The 17488-nt window shown below is 38.4% G+C and overlaps 1 protein-coding gene across 1 annotated transcript in view; it reads right to left on the bottom strand.

The window, feature by feature from the left end:
* Positions 1–17488, bottom strand: part of SEMA3C (semaphorin 3C) — a 113321-nt gene that overhangs the window by 76700 nt on the left and 19133 nt on the right. The gene's annotated exons all lie outside the window — the stretch shown is intronic.

The raw sequence follows: 17488 nt of genomic DNA on the forward strand, positions 1-17488 counted from the left end.
TGAAAATCACAGAATCACAGAATGGTTAAGGTTGGAAGGGATCTCTAGAGGTCATCTAGTCCAACCCCCCTGCTCAAGCAGGGACACCCAGAGCACGTGGCACAGGGTGACATCCAGGCGTGTTTGGAAGATCTCCAGAGAAGGAGACTCCACAACCTCTGTAAAGAAGTTCTTCCTCACATGAGGATGGAACTTCCCCTGTTTCAACTTGTACCCATTACCCATTAAAATGTGATCAACCTGCTTCATTTATTATGTACTTTACAGAATAGTATATTACCCATAAAGCAAAATGAACCTGCATACTTACTCATATTAATTACACTGGGTAGGGTCCAAAATCTGATAATCTTTCTCATTCTGGGAAGCACGTGATTCTACAGCACGCTATGAACTTCAGCTTAAACCAGCATGCCAGGTTCATGTTCCTTCTTTTAGTACATTAGCTCTTGAACTTTTAGTAGCTGCTCTTTAGATATGCTGCCTTCTTCTCCTGCCTTTTATCACTGCATCTTTATACAGTCCTAATGTCCTGCTGCTGAGTCTTCTTCGAGGGCCTCCCACCACCTTCTGCTTCTCTCCTTTCGCTCTGGGCTTGCTACGGGCTACATGGAGCTGGTCCTCCTTGATGCCTAGCCAAATGTGCCCTAGGGCTCTCAAGTTTTGACTCAGATCCACAGCATCCCCCACTTCCATTACTGAAAGTCACGAGTGAACTGGTGCATTTTTACAAATGTATGTGTGAAAGTTCAATATTCATGTTCATTTAATATGAATGACCAAAGGCATTCGAGCATCAGCAAACACGGATTAAAAGTGAGCAACCCCTTAGCTCACAAGGAATTCTATAAAGCATAAAATCAAGTTCCAAAACTGCCAAAGCAACAGAATTGTCCTGGAAAAAAAAAAAAAAGAAGAAGAAGTTTTATTTCACTTTTTCACTTTAAGTTTTTCCTTTCTGATGCATATACATATATGTATGTATAGTCTCTTCCAATAGCTCAAGTTGTATTTTCTTTGGGCATACTGTAGTGTTTAAATTTCTGGCTCAGTTAAAGCCACAGTAAGAACATGGGACATCCCTAGGGGTTTTCCAGAAATATAACTAGGCATCTTCAATGCAGGCAACTGAAATCATAGTAGGATTATGGGGGAAAAAAAAGTATGAAAACTGAATGAAACTTGTGGGAAATAGCAGATTTGTAATACTACACACCACAACACAAACGATGGCATCACTTACACATGGCAGGCATCCCGGCCCTGTATCAAGAAATAGGCAGCCTTGCAAAAGCAAGTGAAAAATGAATTCTGGTGCCACCATTTGCTCATTAAGAATCTCGGTCTTATTGCCACTGACATTAATGGCAAAATACTAGCTGATTTTAGGGAACTAAGATTTTCATTTTGAAAAGAAGAGATCCATATTAGATTCAAAAATTATGACAACGAGCACATTTTTTAGAGGAAATTTTCATTTATAAGTTTGTTTGGATACACATTTCTAGATATATCACTTTTTGTTTGTTTAATAAACATTCCATACAGCCCTGGCATAGACTGGGGTAGAAAGACCATCATGAGACAATAACTTTATAGTATAGGTACAAATACATAGGATATATGTATGTGTGTATGCATTTTTATATATATATATATATAAAAGTATAGATACAAATACATGGAATAGATTTTCATTATAAATTTCACGTAAATGGAAAATATTATAGAACTCAACAGTATCAAACACCAAGATTCTGTCTTCCTGTAAAACTATTGGGTAAAGAATGGTTTTCATATAAAATGTTAGAGTTTACAGTGTGCTGCCAACTATTTGACTAGTGTCTATTTTAGCAAAGGCAATACATGCACGTTTTATTTATTATGCTGCTCACATGGGAGCTAATGGACCAAATTGAGCATAAGAGTGAAGAAGCAGAGTTGGGAAATATCTCAATATTATTTATACCAACATGTTGAAATGAGGTCAGATCAGATATTTAGATATCATTCTTACAGATATTTAGATTTCACTCTTACACATGCCTATTCTCATCTTTTTTTCCCCATACAAACTGTTTCAGTCTTCAAATATTTGCACATTTTTTTCTTATAAATTTTTACCTCAAATCACATAAGTAACTTACTGTCCTGTCCTTAGGACATGATGAATATCTAATAGCCACCATTGCTACAATAATTTTGAAAGCTGTTATCAAGCTCCCTTCTCTAACACTATGAGTTGTCTCTTTTACAGACTAAACAAACGTAGTTATTTGAAGTTTCTTTGTCGGCCATATCTTTTATACCTCTTATCAGTCCTGCTGCTGTCCTCCAGATTCTCTTCACTTTTGCCTACATTTTTACCAAGCGTGATGACCAAAATCACACTCATCAATGTGCAGTAGTATTTGCCTCCTGGCAAAAATAGCCTGAAAAAGGGCTTTTCTGTGAATTTGGCTGACATATTTATTTTATTAGTTATTCAGTTTGCAAATTGGAATGCCTGTGACATTGATGCCCAATTACCTTCCAGTCTCCATTTGCACATTTCACTTCTTCCCAATTGCACACACAGATTATGAAGTTCCCCTTAGTAAATTTCAATGTATTGATTTCATGCTGCTTTTCAATTCAACAAAATCATCTTGAGCTCTGGCCCTATCCTCCAAAAACCTTGAAACTCCTTGCAGCATGTTGTCATGTGCAAATGGAGAAATTCTATTTCCCAGTCAAGTCGTTGCTTACAATGTCTAATTGGAATAGTTTCCAGGCACACACTTTACAAGCACTCTAGATAAGTTTTCCCAGTCTGAAGCAAAGCAACTATTTCTACATTATTTTCCACCCACCAAGCATATGTTAAATTAATCTAAACTTTAGTCCTATAGTTTGCTTTTCTGAATTTGAAATGGACAATGTTGAGTCAAACTGTAACAGATACACTTATTTGCTCATGTCCTTAAAAACAGATACTCTAGTTAAGATAGAATATAGATATTTATGACATAATTTGTTGCTGATAAATCTATTTTGGTTGATTGTCTTCCCCTTATTATCCTTCCAATGCTTTCAAACTGACTGAGAAAGCAATTTGGTCAATTCTGGCTTTTTTGTTTGTTTGTTTTCAATATCACTGATGAATCTGTATTTTTCCATGCCCTCTGTTTACCTTTTTTCAAAGAGCAGCCTCATCTTTGCTGCTCCACTGAGTTGATCCACTTGGACATTAGCATCTTCTATGGACTCTTGAAAAGATTTGTGAATGCTGCATTAAGGAGGTAAATAAAAGTCACCTATGTTACTAAAAATATAAATCTGTTTTTGTCAAACTATGAGAACAGAGCCTGGCACTGTGGCAGCTGTAGCCAGGGAACACTTGCCCAAACAAATGCTGAGCTTGGGTGAAGGATGGAAATTACCAGGGATGATTCCCAGCAAATGGTTTGGATGCAGATGCCTTGTTTTGGAGACAAAGATAATTTATTTGTATAGACCCGGGATGTTCCATGCCAAAAGGCATCAGGAGCCAAGGAATATAATTTTAGAATGTTATATTTACAAGTGCAAAACCTAGCTTCAGAGCTTAGAGATTGCTTGTGCTTTCCTGCAAACTTAATCCTCCTATCACACTTGAATATATCTAACATCTCTAAATATTCTTTAACTTCTTCTTCTATTATGATCAGTGTCCCTCTCCCTCCCCATTAAAATAAGCTCTTCAAGTTGTAAGCACAATATGGCTATTTGCTCTTATTTCTATTAACTATGGATCTGTAGTCTACCTTCACATTCCCTCGTCATATCTGATGGAGATCTATCTGCATATCAAGATCTGCAGGAATAAGAAAAACATTTTGGAGTACTTTAATAATCCAGAATCAGTGTTATAATGAATCCTGTATCTGCTCTAAAGTAACACTTTTGAATAAGAGCAGTTCTTCCATTCTTCACTGACCCTTAAATTAATAAACGGTGTTTTTAGACCCAAGTTAGGTTTTAGTGGATTTATTATTAAAAACATACATTTTGAAATATTTTTGTATCATTAGAAAAGGTTCTTTCAATTTTCTTTAAAGTTTTCTTGCAACACAAAGAGAATTCAAGGAGATCTGATATTAGCATTTATTTGCACTCTTCGTAAATGTATTTGTTGACCTTGTTTTAGGTAGGTAGGTAATCAGATTTTTCTACTAATTTAATAGCCTGAAATGGCCTCTCTATCACTCTTACATGTTTTGTAGATTCTACAAAGGTTACCCAACTCTTTTGTTTTCAATTGCTTAACTGAAATTGTTTGTGCTAAAAATTTCCACTCCGGCTGTCTGCCTTGGGCTGAAACTCTGGAAATTACCAGCCAAGCATCTCTACTTTTATAAAAAAGTACAGGAACTTGAGGAAAAAATTCTTAACAGTGAGGGTGACAGAGCACTGGAACAGGTTGCCAAGAGAGGTTGTGGGGGTCTCCTTCTCTGGAGATCTTCAAAACCCGCTTGGATGCCACCCTGTGCCACATGCTCTAGGTGACCCTGTGTGTGCAGGGGGGTTGGACAAGATGACCTCTAGAGGTCCCTTCCAACCTTGAGCATTCTATGATTCTATGAAAAGAAAGGCTAGGAAAAATGCATCATGCAGATGTTCACATGAATGTCATGTCAGTGACACTCATACTGAAGGTCTAAGCATCCCTCAGGTAGAGTTCACAAACTTTACAAGGATGGCCCTTTTATTTTTCTTTCTTTTTTAAAAAAAACGCCCATGTGTGCCACAAATGTGCATCTTTTTGAAAAATAATGCTTTGCCCATGCCTTGTGGACACATAAAGTAGGTATGTCCCAGTCTGTGCCTGAGTGGACCAACTGCGACAGGTGCAACCCATCATCTCAGATGGACTTTTCCCATAACCCCGGTTTCACACTCTTTATCCTCTTCTTCCAACACAACAAGGCCAGGCAGGAAAAGGAGGAAGCCCCCGCAGTCAAATACAATGACTTCTATCAAATACAGCTGGAGTAGAAGGGAAGTCAGCCTATGATCATGACTGACTTCTCTAGGTTTGGTTAACATGGGACATCTTACTGTTACTACAACTTAAGTGGCAGAGGATTGTGTGATTTCAAGAATCAAATACGGCCATGATTTTCATGGGTATTAGGATGATGGCATGGATCAGAACTTCAAAGAAGAGGAAAGAGGCATTCAAAGTGCTTTTAAAAAGATTGTTGTTAAAAGTTCTCCATTCATTAGGCTTTGCTTTGAAAGAAAATGTAGTTGCAAATTCAAGCACTCAGAAGATGGAAACTGCCTAAATAACATGTAAGTTGATCTCAACGCTATTCTTAATTATGCCACAGTTAATTCCAAGGTTGGACATAATCTATGAATAAATGCTATGATAGTTTCATAATATGTGATCACATTGTAGGCTGTCTATTTTTCCAGCCTTTTAGTTATTGATCTGATACTTAAAAAGTTTGTGATGTTTTCTTCACACGGCCAGATTTTTGAAAGATTTTGCAACAAATGTAACACACGTGCTGACTCATGAGTTCTATTTCCAGGCCAATATGAAGTGGGGAGTCCCTTGAATCGCTAACCTACTATACTAAAAGGTTTCACATTTCACAAACTGTTATATTTGCTGATCTTTCATAATACATTTTGTCAGGTTTTTACTTCTTGTACAGCCTGGGATGTTGCATCCTCTGAGACAGAAAGCCTCCACAACAACATTTAGGCCATGGGAATCTTTTCTCCACTTCAACAGAGAGTGGATCAGATTTTAAAAAGATGCCAAAAGATGGTCATTTTATGTATTTCACAGTGCCACAAATGTTCCAGTGCTCAGACAACATGCATTGCTACTGTGCGCACTGAATCATAAGGACACCAGGTTTAGTCTGCAAGGCTGATGTGTATATGTAAGGGGTCTTGACCTACGCATACACTGGAAGAGAGATTCCACTGCTCAGAGCTAAGGTAACCAAGACCTTTGAAGTCGACTATGCTTATATGTAGCACACAAATAATACAGTGGTTTTGTTCCTTGCTAGAGGAAATTCTCGTATTTAAAATGTTCTTTGATGCTCCATGTAAATTTGCAAACAAGAGGCCACAAGTCCTCTCGATGAAACTTCAGTTGTAAATACAATATGTAAAACAAGTGGCAGGAAGAATCTGGAAGAGTTTGAAATAAACAAACAGAAATATCACCAAAAAAAAAAAAAAAGTGTCTTAGTTACTTTTTAAAAACTCAGCAAGGCCAGCTGTGGCTTCCACACATTACAAAAGGTTGTTTAAATAGCTCTTTTTGGCTAGTTATTTAAGCTAAGAAATCCATATCTGAACAGGAGGCTGACTAAACTATGTTTACCATTTTTTAAACAAGCTATCCACATTAGAATCCAGCAAAGTTAGGAATGACTGCCCTATCTCCCACATAAAGATTCACCCATTTCTAGAGCTGAACTCAAACTCTAATGCGTGGATATAAAATACCTAGTTTTTATTGTAAATAATGAAAAATTATTGGAAAGGTCTGTCTCAAGATTCACTATTATATAATATGGGGAGGATACATAATTCTGTATGATTACAGAAGTCAGACATCGTGCGTGACTTGATGAATGTGTGTTTTCTAGTTAAAATCTCTCTCTAGTCTCTGCTAACCATAACACACAAACTAGTCAAAGAAATGTATGCTATGGTTGTTCCAAGCAACACAAAGAAAGAGCAAGAGTCTCAACATACCGAATATGAAAACAAAAGAAAAACGGTACATGTCTTTAAACCACAGTCTACAGCTTCTTTTGTACTTGGCACGGAAGACCACTTTTCCACTGCTCTGAAAGAGGTAGTGATATGCTATACTAGAATTTTTTTAACTCCTGTGAGAAACGCTAGGGATACGGTGTATTAGCTGCAGTGTTTGAAATAATCCGTCTGTGGGAGCAAGTAGGATGTCATTAGCAATACAGAAAGAAGGGCTTTCCAGTAACACACAGCATAGAAGCAGTTTGTTTCCACAGACTTTGATCCATACGATATTTCATCAGTGGTCTCAACAACAAACCACAAAAAATGTCAAGGTAGGATTCTTTCAAAAATCCCATTTAAGTAAGGCGCATTACATCTTCTCTCTTCAAAGTATGCATAAATCCCAGATCTTGACAATCTGTGGATGTTTTTGTAAAATCCAAATTTCACATGCATATTTATAACATTGATTTTCTGCAGATTTTTTCCAGTTTTATCCAAGTCCAGCTTGGCTGATTCTCATGGAAAAAAAAAAAAAAAAACACAGACCAATGTACACTGAAAGTATTTCCTGGTAAGGTCTCCAGTGTGGTAGTTGCAGACACCCTGCTCTTCAGAAAACAAATTACCATTTTTATTAGCATTTATAAACATTCATCTTTTGCTGCCTTCAATAGTTGAATCAGACTAGCCAATCCTTTCATCTAAATGAGTTGCTGTTGCACACTATACCATTAGCTTATATAAACCTGCTGCTGTAAGCATCCATTACCATAGCCTGGTAGTGACATATTGATTTTCAAGCTGGAAATACTTCCCTTGAGACTCAAGAGCATATGGCTGTTTGTTAGATCTGCTGGGTAAAACATGTTGATAGTTAAAAGTGAAAAAATAGTTTATTTTAGTTTTTAATTAAGTGTTAAAAATGTAAAATTGTTGAACTTCTTAAAACAATAACCATACAGCTTTAGTACCTGCTTTTTTGGAGGGGTGGGAGGAGCGTGTTTGGCTGAAAGAACTTCAGACTGGATCTTCCATAGAGTTTATAACATATAAAATGGGTGAGAACTGGAGCTATGATCAATAGTGGTATCAGGTAAAAACTGCTATATCTTGAGGTAGAACAAAGGATTGAAAAGCAGCAACAAGTAATTATTGACAAATTATAATTGACAAAGATCATAATTAACAATATAACTTTTGTGCATAGTCTGGCCAGACTGCCATACAATCGGTAGCAGTCTTTCTGTGAACTCTTCAGTGGCTTTGCATAATGCTTTATGTAAGAACATGAAGAAAGATGTTCTGTTTCACCATGGTGTGCCCTCCCCAAAACAGCTATAGTAGGCGCCTAGAGGGAGAATCAGTGAAAATTATTTTTGAAATGAGACACACATAAGGTTATATCTAAATGTCAAAGTTTAGCAAGTCAGATTTATTGAAACTTTTTGACTGATTTATTTGAAACTTTTTAGACTGGACATAATGAATTAAATAAAGAGGAAGATTTAAATATTTCAATGAAATTTCAATGGAGGCACTTAGAAAGGATGTGTCAAACATTCTTTTTTTCTTTTTTTTACTTCCCAACTTTTGACAAATTGATGGGACACAACCACCTCACTGAATACATCCATGAACTTTGACCCATGTTGAAAAGTAAGTAGTGTCCTGTTCACAGCAGATAAGCAAAGTATATAAATCATATGAAAGAATAAGGTGAATGTTCAGGAAATTACATTTTAAAATTGCAGTCTAAAGGCAAAGATCTGATCATTCAATCTGTCAAGCCAAGGTTCTTTGGATACAAGCTCCAGTCTTCTGAAACACAAGTGCACTGGAGCATCACTAGCTGAGGAAAACAGTTCTTATTGCAAGGGTGCAAAGCAATTTGGGCACCTTAAGACCAACACAAAGAGAGAAGGAAGATATAGAGTTATCCAGTAGAAAATGTGAAGGACCTGTTCCGATATGTTGCGAACCCAGCCTGCAGTGGGAGTGGTATAATTGCTGCATAACACCCGTCAGAACATTTAGAAATTATGAAGCAGCTCTGTTTTTGTAATGATTAAGGAAATTCAAATCGCTGAAAGGTCCCCTAAAAGGAACAGGAGCTGGCATATCGCCATGCAAGCATTTCTTTTAAATTTCTTTTAAATTTCCTCAATTTAGGTTTTCAGCACAGAAGATTCTTGCATTTAACTGTTTTACTTCCTCACTCTTCTCTCCTTCCTTCCCATTTCCTCCAGGAATTAGGCTAGCAGCATACTGGACTAGATATAACCTAATTTGGTCTCACTAATAATTTTAATATTGATATGGAAGATATTTTTTACCCAAAGATTACCCAAAGCTGTATGTTCTAGACAAAGACATACTTATACTGGAAAACAAACAAACAAAAGTAACAAAAAAAAATGACAGTCACTTATGTTTTAGAGAGACAAAAATAGTTAAAAAATAAAAATGCATATTTTGGATCTGTGTACAGATAGATGGATAGATAGATTACAGTTGAGTATTCCAAGAATCTTTGTAAGTTTCCCTGCTCCTGTCAGAGTTGGTTGCAATGACATTCAGCTAGAAGATTCAACAGTAGGAGAGGAGAAACATTGTCTTGCAAAGTTTTATTTCCTCCTTGCACACTCCTTGCCTTCAAACACCAGAAAAGTCACCCCATTGGCAGCCAGCCAAGATCCCAAATGGCCTCACTATAGTCCCGGTGTCAGAGAAATTTGCCAAGGTCTTCAGCAACCACTAACAACAGAGCAACAGCTTCCAGTTCTGAGGCTCCCCACAGCTCTCTCCCCCATAAGTCCTTTTAGAATACTCCAGTAATAGCAAATCCCATCAAGAAAATTACATTTCTAGACTATTTTATGCATGTTAAATCTCACAAGAGGCAAGAAGGTCCCTCTTGGGACATAAGCAGGTTGCTTTACAAACACTGCAGAAAGAAAATGTGGAACACTTCCAGCAGTGGGAAATTTTTAGTTATCTTCAACACGATTAGATGGATACACAGTTCTTCCTACCTTTGAAGTTAATAAATTGTCCACAGAGATTAACTAAATTAGACTCCTTAAGAGAAGTCTAAGGTTTTCCATGACTTCTCTTCTGAAACAAACCTTTATTTCCCAAATTAATCCATTTCAAAACTCTCCTTGCTGGTTTGCCCATTCTGAAGCACAATCTACTTTCTTATTCACCCCCCTCCGTCACTCCACGCTCTTCCTTACTCGCAGCCCTCGGTCACTGGTGATTAGCAAAACCTGCCGCTCGGCACGTTTGCAGATTGTGCTAAATGTCCACTTGGTCCAAATCACTCTAGGCTGCAACACAGGCCTCTAATCCCCAGAAATCATTACAGTCCTTAAAAAAGTTCTCCCTTCTTAGAAACTTAAAAGTGTTTTTTAATCATTTTTAACAAATGTTGTGAGTCTGGTATGAACAGAAGCTGCTCCTGGGCAGACACAAGGAAGTTGAATCAATATAACCCACAGCCGAAAGCTTCATGCAATTACATTCAGTTAAGGGCTGTCTGAATAGTTTTTATTAACGCCTTTTGGCCAGTGGGTTAGAAAACAAGCACTCAAACACTCTGTGCCTCCTGAACTTCTCATAGCTATTTCTGACACATCTTTAAAAGTAAAGTTCAGAGACTTCCAAAAATACCTGGGTGAGAATCGCTGCCTGCTCACAGTTGCCCTCTTTTCCTGGGGATGCTCTGCCAGCACTGAGCCAGCCGCAATGGACGCGGGGATTCCCAGGAAGTGGATCACAGAGCAGGTCTCCTGATCTGGGCTAAAAGTCACACTTGACACTGACATCACTATTTCCAACCTCTCCTGCTTGCAGAAGCCATCCTGCTCTCTTCTGCTCCTAAAGCACCAATGGAGCCTTTCGGATTTTTCAACAAGTAACATTAACCTGTCAGTCTGGGTCCTCTCCCTCACATGTAAAAATCGTTCAGCAGATGGGCTGAGTTTAATATATGCTGACAATAGCAGTACACTGTATTGTTTTGGAGAAAAAAACAATCATCAACAACAAAACCTCTAAAATACCACGCTATATAGGAGCAGACCCAAGTAAAATCGAATTCACTCTTTTGATATTGGTATAAAAGTGTAAAGTACACAGGCCCAAACCAGCCTTGGGAAGAATAATCATTACCATTACTGCAGGATTATAACACAAAACTCTGTATTTATTCTTGGAAAGTAATCATGGGAAGAGATGGGGGAGTAAATGACAAAAAAAAATGCTATGGAAGATGAGAAAGGGTTGATTTACCCTTCCTTGTATTCAGTTCTGCTGCCTAACCCATACAGCAATGTGATAGTGCAGAGCTTTCTGCTATTGTGTTTACAGGTCTTGATGCCATTTCTGTAGCTTACTCAGTGGCTCTATCATGCTCGGCCTCCTGATATGCTTAATATTGTGCAGTGATCTCACCCAGTTGTTTTGGCTCCTCACAGTGTGCACTGCTTTAAAGCCCAAGGCCAAATTCTCGGCTGATGCAACTCCAGTAACTTCCATCTAATGATTCCAGATGAAAATGTAAGCATTTTGGATCTCTTATAATGCCTCCTCCATTTTTTTCATACCTTCAAGGAAGTGATAATGTGCTCAGAAAGTGCTGCCTACATTAATTTAGTCTACTTAAAGAACAGCAGCATCCAATTAATTAAATACTGTTAATTAAACACCACTCCCTTTTGCACACCTAAAGAGTACTGCACTTTAAACCTGCCTGCTACATGAAACACAAATATTTAGCCATAAAGCAAATGAACAAACCAGAAATTCTTCTTATTTTGCATATATCATGCAACTGATTTTATAGTCCTTTGAAACCTGTGCAAGTTAAAAATGCCTTTCGGCATCTTATGCACCTAAAACATAAACAGAACACACTATAAGTCTAATTGATCTTGTCAGTTTTTCTGGTCCATTTTTTTCTGGACCATATTTTGCAAGGATGTACTTCCTAGAAAAGAAATACCTAAAGCATTAGGCAGTAAACAAGCTGTTGTCGAACATCACAAGAGCCTTTCTTGGTTTCTATTTTGTTTAACAAAATCCCTTTCACTCCCTTCAAGTGCTTGTTTCTCCTGGTGCCCTTTTAAATATAGCTCAAAGAACTGATGGATCAGCTGAACTTTTGCAAGACTGCACATTCCTCAGCAGTGCAACTCCTTTTTCGTTACACAGCAAGCAACAGGCACAATGGGATGATTTTCTATGAATATTGCATAACAGGAATAAAGATGCTGCTGCCGTACTCTGTTCTCATTTCCTTTCTATCACTATCATTTTCTGCAGAGTGTGAAGAAAGGATGAACAGCTGATGAATTTGGTTAATGTGTATCCTGGTCTCCTTTCTGGAGAACATGTCGTGATGCCACAAGAGAGGCTGAAGAAGCAGCAGATTTCTAAGTTACGTGATGAGGAGTGCTGGCACCAGCAACACTTGGGTAAGGAAATTGTAATACATCAATCCTGAGGCTCAGACAAAACTTTGTCCTTTCTGGTTATGCATGAAGCTGTTCAGACCCCAAGTCTATAGGCCAAGCCAAAGCCCTGCTTTTGCAGGAGGCATTCTGCAAAACAGATGTATGCAAGCACACATGTAGTTTATATGCAGAAGGGATTCAGAGTTGGCAGCAAAGCACTGGTATGAGCAAATCTGGTGAAATCTGCTTTTGTTGTACTCTTCCAACAGTGATAGCAATACTGACAGTATCATTCACTGAGACAGAAACCCATGATCGGTTCCTACATCGTTTGCTGGCAGGACTAGGCCTGTGTTACCTGGGAACCTTCCACTTCTGGTCCTCATGCACCAAGCTGGAGAAGCAGGAGGCGCATCCCTGTGCTCCAAGAAGTGACCGCAGCACAGCCGCCTGCTCTCATCATAGCCCAGCATGGCCGGGGTGACCCACTGCACCCTAAATCATTCTGCCTCAGGCATCAGGAAAGAAATTACGGAAGTGACCTCCAGGGATTATTTCCTTATTTAAATAAAATTGGAGATTTCCACCTCTGGTCAAACTGAATGGCAAACCCCAGGATGAGATGATTTGCCAAGTTGGATTTCCTGCTTCTGTCCCAGAGCATATGGGGATCCCACAGGGTAAGCATAGGACCAGTGCCTCAGTATATGAAAAAGCTGAGAGCAGCCCTAAAAAAGCTAGAGCAGCCCTACTGTACTGGTACAGCTGTTGTGTCAATGTCAAAGTGACAGGCTCCAGGAAACAGGATACGCGTGCAAAGCACGCAAAGAGTCCAAAGTCTTGGGTCTGCAGCTTTACTGTTGCTCAGGACAGCACTGAATTACCAGTGACAAGCTGGGTGCCTAGAGGCTTGGCTAAACATATTTTTATCATTTTACATCTAATAAATAAATACAGAGGGCAATGGGGTATATCCACTGAGTTACTTCAAAAGAGTTATTTACACACATTAGATTAACATTAGGACAATGCAGATATATGCACCTGCAAGAAAGAAATTTAAAAAGGCCCCAAGTTGTATTTAGCATTGCTTTGAACCCTACCTGGAGGAATCCCATCACAAAACAGCCTTTAACCACATCAAGATTATCCACAGAATAATGAACTCACTTAGCCAGCTCCTCAGCATTAGCAATATGAAGGAAAACTGTCATCAGTTCTAAACCGTATTCAAGAGAGCAAAGAGATTGAATTATGAGGAAGATCAGAAAATGAACAAACAAGGCAAAGCAAAGTTTGGCCAGCAAGGCCAAAAAAAGAGATTGTAAAGCCGCCTAAAAGTTCTATGTGCAAGTGCTTCATGTGCAAATGTGAGAGGATTAGGATGGTGCACAAAAGTATAATTCACTGTTACAAAGAACCAAAAAAATAGAAAACAAAGAGTCATAGTTAGAAAACAATTTTGTTCCTGAAATAACAGCTCAGAAAAGAAGTTTCTATGCTTGAGATATTTGTTATTAAACTAGAGAAAGCACTACAAAAATGTGCTGGAGCAAATACTTTCACTAATATAGGGCGGATTAGAGGAGTTAAGAATTTCTAATATTTCTGATTTCCTTGATTCATACATTATAAGGCACTTATTTTCATTAGAATTGGATTTAAATACTGATTTTTTCTCTTTCCTAAGTCATGATGTGTGTACAAATGTAGACAAAGTGGTGGATAAAGAAGTGTGAGCACATGTATTAGGAAAAAGAAAAGCACTCAGTATCTTTCTCACCTCTGGCAAAAATAATAAATATTTCAGTATCTATGAATATCTGAAATAAATAGCTCTGTTGAATAGATATCTATCCTGTTGCTTGAGGGAATAAGACCCAAGAACAAGGAAAGTTAATAAAGCAGAGCCGAACTCTTTTCTGGCATATGCTGGCATCATTTCATTAGTGGTAAATGCAGCTGCCCCCACAGACATTAGTTGAGAAGGCTGCTTGAATGACAAAGTGCGAAGAGGGAATCAGCCTAAATGTGTGGTTTTGGATTTTATTTTTCATTGTCAGCACAAAGCATGATTGCAACACTATAGAATTTTTTATTAATTACTCACTTCAGAATTAGGTTGTAAGTATGTAGTTCCCTGCATTTCACTGTGATTTTCAGATTGTTCTTCAAGCTTTAAATAGTTTACTTCAAGCCTTAAAATGCAGAGTGTCAAACAACAATTTAATTAACTTTGCCAGAGTTTGAAAAGAGATACTACACTAGAGGTAGCATGCAGAAATAACAGTCATAACTGCAAGAACTTTGAGCTTCCAAGCACATCAGTATTCCCTGGTGGCATGCCCCAAATTAACTAAACTTTGCCATCCATTAGCCAGCCTAAAGTGAGACCAAACCGTTAGCAGTCTTCCCAGATGAAAAGCTTCCACATCCAACCTGTGTGATGTGACCAGGAGTTAATCTCGGAATTCATATGTGCAGAAGGCAGTCGGAGAGAGGATTTGGTGGCACAGGGGCTGAGCACATCCCTTTGGTGTGCTAGGAGATTCTCCTGGCACTATGCAGAAGAGCAATATGTCTGGCTATACTACCTGCTTGGGAACAGGAGCACAGACCCATGTCCTCCAGTGTCCAAAAAAGAGCTCTTACCAGACAGTTGCTCCATTTTACAGAACTACCAATTAATATAGAATAAAGATGCAATTATGAGAACAAGAAACTGCAGCAGCAAGTTGAATCTGATTTATTGTCTTTTATGCTTTTCAGTCTAGTGCAATTAATTTTGTATTCTTTTTTGTACAGCTGCAGAGCTCAGAGAGGAGTGAAAAGCATACTTGAGTTACCTTACAGCTTCTACTTACAGCAGTTATCTAGGCAATGGGAGCTGGAATTGGAAATTCTGCCTCTTTTCTTCCAAAACAAGGTAGAAATAAATCACTTTTTCCTCCTTATTTAATTTAAAATATTACCTCTCACAGAAAGGAGAGTAATCTCTGCTCAGTCTATTGCATGCAAACTACACAGACACTTCTCAGACTATAAGCCTCACTGTACATCCCAGGCTGAGGAGGTACCTCTGCAGACCTGAGTAAGACAACTAAATCCCAAGATATGTGATGTATCCCTCTGCATTTCTCCGCTACCTACTTTTAGGCAATGGTGACTAGCTATGATGACTTTTGGCAGCACTAATGTATCTGACAGGGTTCGTCCAGCTCTCCACCAGCTCAATAGCAAGCACGAGGATCAAGCAAAGGTTTGGGGTCCCACTCTAGGGACCAGGCACCAAAAACAGTTGTTGTCAGACACCCTGGCACTTCCTTTGTTGTACCTAGCCCTGATGTTCTAGCACTGTCTGTACGGAGTATGGAGTCCCTATACAGTATGTTGCATGCTCCAGCAGGTAATACATACCAAGTAATTCCCTAGCAAACTGTCTTCTGCAGCACATCCACTAAAAATTATCCAGAAGTTTTCAGATACTAATGTTGGAGACCCTGGTCAACTATTGGGCCACTTTACTTGTTACATAGTAACCCAGGGGAATGAGACCAGCACACTTTATGTTCTCAAATCACAGCCCATGGGTTACCATGTCACACTGCTACAGTGATCTCTCCCTTATCCTAGAGCTCACAGGACAGTGGATGAGAATTTTAATGTTGCTGCAGAAGCTAATCCAGCCTATCTGCATACAGAATATATTAATTTCTGATGCATCTTCTGCCTAAAATGCTAGTGCATTTACCCAATAGTCTGAACACAAATTCTTGCTCCAGTTCTCATTTCTTCCTCTGAGGTAAGTATAGACATTGCTTATTTAATGAGAGACATGAGCTTCCGCTGGATGCTTAACGCATTGAAAAGGCCATGGCATGTGGCTACCAGGCTTATAAGGTATGTAAACCACGCTATGAAAAGTTACTGTATTCCTACTCAATGGCTAAAGGCACAAAAGAACCATGGGGAACTCACTCTCGCTTTTCTTTTTGGCTTTAGTAAAACAAACTCTAATTCTTTATTCATCGAATTACTATCTGCTACAGTTTGAAGTTTCCTTGAGCTTTAGTCTCCTAATGAAGTTTAATCTGCCTGGGGCTTAAAGCAATAGCAAAAGAGCATATTGTGCGCGCTCGTGCATGCAATGTGCATGTGGTTTTACAGCAAAGGAAGTCTACTGAATAGCAGGGGCTAAAATCAGTGAAAGACGGAAACCAGTCGATTGCTCTTCTGTTTCCAGATGTCAAATTTTACTCTAATAAAATAGATAGTATTTCCTTATAACCCCATTAGTTTTTCCTAGGCAAACTGACAATATCAATCACTGTTCTGTGAACCTGGTCTCCATAACTTAGGCTTTTCTTCTGTGAGAAATACGCTGAATACCCGTGTATAGAAACAGGAACCTTGAAGCCCTGTGGTCAGAGCCCTAAATGTCTTCTTCTCTTTTATTACTTGTGTAGAGAGTTTGACATAGAAGGCAGAAATTTTGTATCCAATTGGAGAAGGCATTAATTGTGAAAAAAATGTCAGTGCAAGATATATTTTAGCATGGCAAAATAGCATGCAGTCCCTTAAAGTGCTTGGAAAGAAACAACAATAGATTTTGTAAACAAGAAAAGGGCATTACACTACAGAAAGAGAAGGATCGGCTTTATGAAATCCTTCTATAATTATATTATTTGAAAGACAGCCAAAGAGGGGGTGGGGGAAGAGTACAGAAAGCAGAAACCCTTTCTTCACTTTGTGAAAAGTCTGTGATTTCAGTTATGATGTCCTTATATGAAACTGTATGTACAATACAAATCACCAGATTTCTGGTCCCACTATATATAGTGAACCCACTATACAGTGTGGAATTCTTGAGCCTGCACTGTTTGCACTGCTTAAGATGATTCAGCAGGTCTAGCTGAAAATACAGACTAGGAAGTAAAGCTGCAGGCCTAAAAGCACTTACTTATACTGCAGAGGATACAGTTATCACCCTCAGACCTCATAAGGTCCTCTTTACTCAGGTATTTGCAAGTAACTAATACATTTTATTCTTCCAACATCCATATGAGAAAAACAGGCAGCGTCAGCAAAAATGGTCACACATGTATTAGTTGTATAGCGTTTATAAACATATCTAAGTATCTAATGGTTCCTCTGAAACACTAATTTGCCTTTGCTGTAATGAAACATTGAGACAGACCATTTTCATTCAAGATACTCTTTACCTGAGGTTTTTTTTTTCATTATTTTATTTTTATTTTTGATTTTGATTTTTT

Source organism: Tinamus guttatus, unplaced genomic scaffold, assembly GCF_059628265.1.
Source record: "Tinamus guttatus ecotype Peru unplaced genomic scaffold, ASM5962826v1 Tinamus_guttatus_pri_ptg000193l, whole genome shotgun sequence".
NCBI lineage: Eukaryota > Metazoa > Chordata > Aves > Tinamiformes > Tinamidae > Tinamus > Tinamus guttatus.